The sequence below is a fragment of the Monodon monoceros genome, unplaced genomic scaffold (genome assembly GCF_005190385.1).
Source record: "Monodon monoceros isolate NGI ecotype Baffin Bay Population unplaced genomic scaffold, NGI_Narwhal_1 Super_Scaffold_22, whole genome shotgun sequence".
Lineage (NCBI taxonomy): Eukaryota > Metazoa > Chordata > Mammalia > Artiodactyla > Monodontidae > Monodon > Monodon monoceros.
Genome location: NW_021703779.1, coordinates 118,077,705 through 118,087,200, shown reverse-complemented (window position 1 = coordinate 118,087,200; position 9,496 = coordinate 118,077,705). Strand labels below are relative to the sequence as shown.

Genomic DNA, 9,496 nt, shown 5'->3' with positions numbered 1-9,496 from the left:
GTCTAACTATTTTTATTGGACAAGTGTCACTTTTAAAGTTGATGAACAGCAAACATGAAGTAGTAATAACTAATGTTGAAAAATGAAGCCACCTAAGAAGCAAGAAATGATAGATGACATGGTGCATTTTTAGTACCATAAAAAGTTCAAAAATGAGGAATAGTTTTGGTCATGCCCTAGTTTTGATTTTTTTTAATACAACAACAACATAAGCATATTATTTTTTCATTAAGCTTCTTAGTTTCTTAGTATCACAGTGGAATGATGAGAAAACAAGAACAACAACAAAAATAACCACGAGTCTGCAAATCTCTGACAAAAAGCAGAGACTTCAAGGCATTTGATGGGGAGGGGGGGAGAGTCTTGACAGCAGTGCCAAAGTAGTTCCAGCATCATGGCTCTCCTTAGCTTGCTGGGCCGGGAGGGGTGGGGAGGTGGAATGGTGAGAAGGTAGCACTGTCACAGCTGTCCTTGGCGTTTCTGCCTCGCGACTGATACACGCATGATCTGCGTGGACCACCCCACAGGATTTTCCGGTGCCTCCCCGGTACCTGGCCGCATGACCCCTGCCTGCTCCAAACCCCTGGGACACCCCAGAGCCAGTTCTGCTGGGTGGGCGGCAGGAGAGGAGCGTGGAGGGGACGAGGGCAGGTGACGCCGCTCTGGGCATGAGAAACCGAGGAGAGGCCGAGGCCCATTTGGGAGACACCCGTGGCAGCAGGTGGAGGTGGTGCAGGTGGCAGTGGCAGGAGTCGGTGTCCCTCGGGCGGTGAGAAAGCTGCACCTAGAGCTTCATGGTGCCAGGGGGCAGGCTGTCATTGCAGAGTCTGTAGTAACGCAGGTCGTTGACCAGGCTGTACACATTCTGGGTGAATGAGGGCAGGTCCCCATCCATCTTGAAATTCCGTCCCAGCACATTTTTCTGGTTGGCATCCACACCATCACAGCTGGTCAGAAACTCTGGGAGGAAGGCCGCGAAGAAGCCATTAAAGTCCACAGAGGCCATGCTGTAAATGGCAATGCCAATCTCCTCCTGCAGGAGGTCGTGGGACTTGTGAACCAGGATCTGGAGCAGCATGTTCACAAACTGAGAGAGAATGGTGGTCCAGAAGATCTTCTGTGGTACAGCTTCTGCTTGGTGTTGAGAGTCTCCAAGTAAAAGAGATTTTATTTAAATAGGTAGATGTCAGGCTGGAGAAAGGACTGTCCAAAAGCCTGCATGATGGCACTGAACTGAGGCTCATCCTCCATCTGCTCCTCAGCAATCCCGCTCTGGACACTGGCTAGGATGGTGGACTTGAAGAAGCACCTCCAGTTGTGATGGAGCGACCGGAAAAGGAGCTCAGACAGCTCAGCCTTCACATCAGGGGAGGGGTGCTCAGCGATGATGGGATACACCTGCTCTATGCACAGGGCGATGATGCTGGGGAGGAAGGGCTTGAACACCTGGCCAGGTTTCTGGACCACCACCTGCAGGATCTTCAGGAACTTCTCAACCACCCGGCAGCCAGTACTGCCTTCATGGAGGATGCTCTCGGCCAACTGTTCTCTGGTAAACATATTGAGGAAAGTCTGTATGATCTGCTCAGTGAAAGGCACGCCCATCTGTACTCTAAGGCCTCAAAACAGAGTGGGGAAGAAGCTCAGCATCTCATCAGACACATCTGGCTGGTGGATAAAAGCTGGAAAGAGGGCCAGTGAGACTTGAACAGATTCCTGCAGGGACTGGTAGCTGATCTGTTGGGACTTGGTGGATTCCCCAGAGATATTCTCCACGATATCTTCTAAGACACTGTCTGGTGGATAATCACTTTGGTGTCATCCAGGGGCATCTTCCTCTGCGGGGTGACAGCATTGGGCTTCAGGTTGCAACAATCCCGAGAGAGCACAGAGATGAGGCTGGCATGGTTGATGGAGTGCACAGGCCACTGCTGCTCGTCCTCTGGGATATTTGGCCATGGAAGCAACAGGATGTTAGAGAGGGCGTGGCACACCAATACCTGAGCCTTGTCAACAAGCTGCTGGGTAGAGGCATCGGTGATTCTGTTGAATACTTTCTGTACTGTAGGGATGCTGATCAGAAAGACAGGTCACACAGTGGTGGCCAGGGAAACCAGTAAATGGCACACAGATAGCAGCAATTTGTCTCGGACCTTGGTGCTGATCAGAGGTGTGACTGTATCCATGGTGGTGGAGATGAGCGTAACAAACTGCTGCATATTCTGCCGATGAGCCTCGCTGCAGTACTGTGCTAGCAAGTGAGAGTAAGCCTGCAGAGCAGCCAGGGACTAAGCATGCACATCAATGAGCTCAGGCTTCAATACTGATGGCACGGCAGTCTCAATGTTGTACAATTTTATCTGAGATCCATACAAAGTGACTTTGACCAACCTCTCCACCACAGTGAGGGTGTCCCTGAAGCACACTGTGAACACGTCCCCGATGAAGTACTCAGCTAGGTGGCCCACAGCCTGCAGGAGGGAGCTCAGGACTCACAGGGAACAGTGCAGCTGCTGGCAGTCGTTCTCTGCTGTGATGTTCAACCTGTGTCCTGACCCTGAAGTAAATATAAACTGCCATAACCCCAGATAAACTTTTTTTTTTTTTTTTTTTTTTTTGCTGTACGCGGGCCTCTCGCTGCTGTGGCCTCTCCCGCTGCAGAGCACAGGCTCCGGATGTGCAGGCTCAGCGGCCACGGCCCAAAGGCCTAGCCGCTCCACGGCATGTGGGATCCTCCCGGACCGGGGCACGAACCCGTGTCCCCTGCATTGGCAGGCGGACCCTCAACCACAGGGCCACCAGGGAAACCCCCCAGATAAACTTCTAAATTGTCCTGAAGAACTGGGAACAGTGTTGAGAAGGCGTGTGTGGGAAGGAGCTCCATCACTGGCCACTACCTCCAAGCTCTGGTGTAAGTACCACTGCCACTCTGTCTGCTGATCGTCATCCAGAGTTTTGTCGTCCAACTCCTCCAACTGGGCCTGGTTGTATCTGAAGTGGATTCGATTCAACACCTCCACGAGCAAGAGGACTAGGGCGTCTTCGTACCTGTTGAGAACTGCTTCCCTGTCTCCTAGACGGCTTTTCGTTTTCCTTGTCAGATAGTCCAAAAAGAGCATCCAGATATCCAAACAAGAAGTAACCTTCGTGAGTAGGCTGATGAAATGTGTACTTGAACAAAACTGTCAAAAACTCCACCACAGGGAACTGGGAGTAGGACTCGATTCTTCTTAGGTGAACACTCACAAAGAGCTGCAGAAGGTCATTAAACTTCTCGATGTAGCACTCATTGAGTTCTTCTAGCCTTCTCTTCACCGTGTGGGCATTGTTATCCTTGGTGATTTTCTGCAGGTAGAAAGTCTGCTGGAACATACACAGTAAGTAGTCCTTGAATTCCATAGGCACACAGTTCTTGGACATGAGTTCATTGATGCAGGACATGGCCAGGACCCCAAGCCAGCTGCACTCCTGACCCAACACACAGTTCTGGCTGCTGCTGTTAACCGATGCCATCTTTCTGGCCTGGATGTCACAGCCAAAGCAGGCAAAGTGGAAGATGGTGGTAAGGAGGGACGGGATGATGCTGGCAGACAGAGGAATCCAACTGAAGAGATGGGCCAGGCACTCCAAGGCCAAGGAACAGATACACCCACTCTCCACATCAAGGATGGGGATTGGCTGATTCAACAGTTTGGCTGAACTAGGACTCTGCAACAGGTTACTCAGTAAGTCACCACTTTCTCCTGAGGTCGGGGATGGTGGTGGGGTGGTGGCAGTCACGCTGTGTTTGTCCCAGACAGTCTCCAAGATACCTGTCAGTAGCCCAAGCACTGTCTGCACCTGGTCCAGCAGCAGCTTTCGCAACTCCTCCTTCCGAGCCACTCTGAGGTCCTCAGCGGGACAAGCCAGGTCTTCTGAAGTTGTCTTCAATATGATCAGCCCGAGGGGAGTTGTCACAAGGGACTGGATCAACTGTAAAATGTTAGTAAAAAAGTCATGGTAGAACATGGGCCAATCTTGACGGCCAATGTCAACAATCACTTTGCAGAGCTTGTTCCAGATGAAGTAAGGTAAGGTTTTGTGGTGAGCCAAGAGGAGTTTGGACAGGCAGCTACGGATTTCCATCTTATCCTGAGATGGGACCCCAAGCCACATTTTATTGATCAGATTCTCAGAAAACGTTAAACTGTAGATCATTACACAGTCATTCCTAGTGCTGGAGGGAAAATACAGGCAGAATCTCCAGGCTCCTATTTGCTGAGCAAAGTTATCAAGAAGTTCCTCTATCTCACGTTTTCTTTCATTGGTTGTACAGTCGTGGAAAAACTCTGTCATCAGACTTTCCAATGCCCCGAGAGAGGCTTCTTCAGATGTCATGCTGGCCGGGGAAGGGGGCTGGCTCTCGGGCTTCGGACACGTCCCGCTCCCACAGTTCAGCTCATGGTCCCGGCAGGCTCGGGAAGTCCCCTGCCCGGGCAATGACAACCGCTTCCCCACCCGGGCCCCGCGGGGACCCTCTATAAAGAGCGCGGCCCCCCGGCCCGCCTCATCGGGGACCCCCGGAACTATTCATCACCTCCCCAGGGAAACTGAAAAAGCAGGAAATGGGGCTCGGAGGCCGGCGAGGAGGGCAGCGGCTCGGGGCTCCCCGCCCGGGCCTGACCCCCGAGAGGAGGCTCCGGGCCCAGGCAGGGGCTCCCTGGCCCCCGCGTTCAGAAGCGGCAGCGGGCCCTGTCCCGAGGCTGAAGGGGCCTCGGCGGCGGCGCAGCCCGAGCGGCCGGATCAGGAAAGGCCCGAGGGCCCGCGCTACCCTAGCAGCCTCAGCCCACACGGCCGCCGCCGCCGCCACCCCCACCCCTCGGCCCCGAGCATCCCTGCGCGCGCCCACCCCGGAGCATCCCTGCGCGCGCCCGCCCCGGAGTGGTCCGCTCGCGCCGCGCGGCCGCCCCCGACCAACAGCCCCAACGCGCCGGCCCCAGTTTTGATTTGTGGCCATTTCAGATGGACCCTTCTTTAGAGATAGAATAAAAATAAAATATCTCATTTTCTCCTGAAAATACCCAATATGACTATATAAGTGTGTATTTGTGGGCAACTGAAACACATTCCCGGCTAGTACTCCATAAACTGCAGGGGTCCATTGGGAACTGGGATTTGTCCTGCAGAAATCTGTAATAGCAATTTTAAGTGCTTGTAGGATAATGAGAAATTTTAGGTATTCTCAATAATGTCATTCAATGCAGTGTATCTTCATTTCTTTAATAAAAGAGGAAATTCCTGCTGATCAAGTGTTACATAGCTTAAGGCTCATTTGGGGTGATATAATGGCCAATGCCTAATTTATGCTCTTAGGGTTCATTTCAATATTAACCTTTTATGATTCCAATGGGGTTATAGAGGCTTAATAGAATGAGGTGAAGTTATTAAAACCTATAACTTTATAATACACACATTTCTCACTGTTCCCTCCAGACTCAGTGTTTCTTTTCAATTTGAATGAGGCAGGGGATGATTTATCCATATGTTCTTCCCAGTTCACATTTATCTTTAATGAGAACTTTGCTAGTTAGTTTATTTTTGTAATTAATGATACTTTGCTCCTGAAAAAAATTGATATCAATCAGTAAAAATAAGAGAGCCTGTATATATACATACAGAGTCCTCATGTCAGTGACTGTGTGTGTGTTTTGTATTTCTATGTAGTTTTAGAATCACAAATCATAACTTTCTTTTCCAGTGTTCATTACTAAAGGAAGTTTTGCAGAAATGCTGCCTAATACTTTCTGAAGGTCAACTGAAAGTGAGTCTGTGGCATGCTCAGATAAGAGAACGCTGCCTAGAGCCCTGCTATTCACATCATTAATCAGAAAGTGAGGAACTTAGAAGTCAGCCTGGAAATATGAGTTATGTGGGTTAGAGAAGAATGTATAATCCCGTTCAGTAGAGTGTGAAAGTTTCCATATATCTGCTACTCCTAAGTCAGTAATAGCTGAGGATGAAGCTTTATGAGCTTTTTAAATAAAACGGTATTCTTGATAATATATGCCAAATCTCTCTGTAGCAGGATCCAAGGCCACAGTAAGTCACCACTCCAAATTGTTTTAGTAAAGGCATTATTTTGAGTATTGAGAGAACTATATATGGGTTGCCATGTAAATTTGTTTGGAGTTGGATCATTCATGAAAGAAGTAAAACACCACCAAATATTTTATGTTCCTCTGAACTTCAAAACAACTTAAAATATTTAGGGTGTTGGGATGATTGGCCTGGGGTGGGGAGGGGAGTGGCTAGGTAGAAATATGCTGAAGTCATACTATAGGCCAGATTGATTTATATATTATTTAATTTATTCAGCACAAACACATATGCACAGACATATGCAACTATTAAGGTAGGAGGTGTCATCATTTCCATTTTATGGAGGGGGAAATTGAAACTTGATGTTAAATAATTTGCCCAAGATAAATGAAACCAAAAAGTTGCAGATTGACTTCGAGTATTGCAAAGTTAATGTTCATTTCCCTACAGGAAATGTGTGCCTCGATATATCTTATTTTAGTAATATACACATATTTATCCCAATGAAATTTTTAGCTACTGAACGGACAACACCTTCATGTGGTTGATGTTTACAGCCTCATAACACCTAGGCTCAAAGCTGCCCATCTAATTGGTGCCCAGTGGAGGGGGGTTAGTGGATTGAATTCATGAATACTGACCTCAAGTCTTAGCAATAAAATGTAAATGTAATGTGATGAATGAATATTTTGGAAAATGGTCCTTCAGTTATGAATATGAGGACAGATCCTGCCATCAGTAGTACATGTTCTGTGATCTATCTTCATCCTGCAGTTGGGAGGAACCTGCAAGTAGTCTCTCATACCAGCACCACTGGCAACACGGATAACCAGATATAGGCATGTGGCATTTAGTCTGGAAGCAGAGCTAAGCATACTGGACCATTTGAACATCATAAAAAATAGAAATAAAACAGTTGCAATAGTGGGAAAAGATAAAATTATTACTTTCACAATATACTGTATACTTCTTGAGGACAAGAGAAATAGTCTTAATTATGTCTGTATTCCTAGCACCTGGCACAGTGTAGGGGCTCATTTTTCCCCAAGACTAAAGCAAGGGAGTTATATAATCTCTCTAAGGCCATTTGGGTTCTCAGCTGACATCACGATTTTGCACATGTTCTTCCCTCCACCTGCCATGTCTTTCCTGCTCTCACTTTCTCCATCGACCTTACCCTCTCCTGCTAATTTTCACATCTCAACTCATGTGTCACCAACACCAGTAACTTTCCCTGACTCCTCCAGTGACACTTCAGTTCTCCTTTCCTAATATTCCAATTGTACCTGGAAGATACTTCTTAAAGATATAAGGGAAAGTTTCTACATGTCTGCAGAACAAGAGTTGGTTTTTTTTTTTCTTGCGGTACGCGGGCCTCTCACTGTTGTGGCCTCTCCCGTTGCGGAGCACAGGCTCCAGATGCGCAGGCTTAGCAGCCATGGTTCACGGGCCTAGCCGCTCCGTGGCATGTGGGATCTTCCCGGACCAGGGCACGAACCTGTGTCCCCTGCATTGGCAGGCGGACTCTTAACCACTGTGCCACCAGGGAAGCTCTAATTTCATTCTTTTACATGTAGCTGTCGAGTTTTGCCAGCACCACTTGTTGAAAAGGCTGTCTTTTCTCCACTGAATATTCTTACCTCCTTTGTTGTAGATTAATTGATCATAACTGAGTGGGTTTCCTTCTAGGCTCTCTATTCTGTTCCACTGATCTATGTATCTGTTTTTGTTTCAATACCATGCTGTTTTGATTAGTAAAATTTTGTAGCATTATCTGAAGTCTGGGAGGGTGATACCTCCAGCTTCTTTTTTCTGCAGATTGCTTTGGCAAATTGGGGTCTTTTCTGGTTCTGTATGAGTTTTAGGATTATTTGTTCTAGTTCTGTGAGACCCAAATGAACAAAATAAGAAATGAAAGAGGAGAGATAACAACTGATACCACAGATATACAGAAAAATCATAAGACTACTAAGAACAGTTATATGCCAACAAGTTGGACAACCTAGAAAAAATGGACAAATTTCTAGAAACATACAACCTGCCAAGACTGAATCAAAAAGAAACAGACAATTTGAACAGACCAATCAGTAGTAGTAAAATTGATTTAAAATTTTTTAAAAAAGATCCCAGAAACCAAAAGTACAGGTCCAGACCACTTCATCGGGAAATTCAATCAAACACTTAAAGAAGAACAAATACTTATCCTTTTCAAACTACTGCAAAGAACTGAAGAGCGTGAAATATTCTCAAATTCATTCTATGAGGCCACTGTTACCCTGATACCAAAACCAGGCAAAGACTGTAAAAAAGCAAAAATTGCAGGCCAATATCTTTGATGAATATAGATGCAAAGCTCCTCGACAAAATTTTACCAAACCAAATCCAACAATATATAAAAAGGATCATGCACTATGAGCAAGTTAAATTTATTCCAGAGTCACAAGGATGATTCAACATTCACAAATCAATCAATGTGATATACCACATTACAAAAGGAAGAATAAAAATCATAAGATCATCTTAATAGATGCAGAAAAAGCTTTTGATAAAATCCAACATCCATTTATGATAAAAGCTCTAAACAAAGTGGGTATAGAGGGAACAGACTCCAACATAATAAAGGACATTTATGAAAAACCCACAGCCAACATCATACTCAACAGTGAAAAGCTGAAAGCCTTTCCTCTAAATTCAGGAACAAGACAAGGATACCCACTCTCACCACTTCTATTTAACATAGTATTCGAAGTCCCAGAAACAGCAATCATACAAGAAAAAGAAATATAAAAGGCATCCAGATTGGAAGGGAAGAAATAAAACTGTCACTATTTGCAGATGACATGATACTTTTTATAGGAAACACTAAAGTCTCCACCCCAAAACTATTAGAACTAATAAATGAACCCAGGAAAGTCTCAGGATACAAGATTAATATATGCAAATCTGTTGCTTTTCTACAAACTAAACATAAACTATAAGAAAGAGAAAGCAAGAAAATAATCCCATTTAAAATTGCATCAAATATCTGAAAGAGAAATTAAGGAAACACTCCCATTTACCATTGCAGCAAAAAGAATAAAATACCTAGGAATAAACCTACCTGAGGAGACAAAAGACCTGTATGCAGAAAACTATAAGACACTGATGAAAGAAATTAAAGATGATATAAACAGAAGGAGAGATAGACCATGTTCTTAGATTGGAAGATTAAACATTGTGAAAATGACTATACTATCCAAAGCAATCTACAGATTCAATGCAATCCCTATCAAACTACCAATGGCATTTTTCACAGAACTAGAACAAAAAATTTCACAATGTGTATGGAAACACAAAAGACCCAAATAGCTAGAGCAATCTTTTGTTTATTTATTTATTTGTTTGCTTTTTTAGTTGTTTATTAAACATCTTTACTGCA

General features: G+C 45.5%; 1 pseudogene; it reads right to left on the bottom strand.

The window, feature by feature from the left end:
- Nucleotides 1–784: 784 nt before the first annotated feature.
- Nucleotides 785–4,382, bottom strand: LOC114905570 (annotated as a pseudogene).
- Between the last annotated feature and the right edge of the window lie 5,114 nt (nucleotides 4,383–9,496).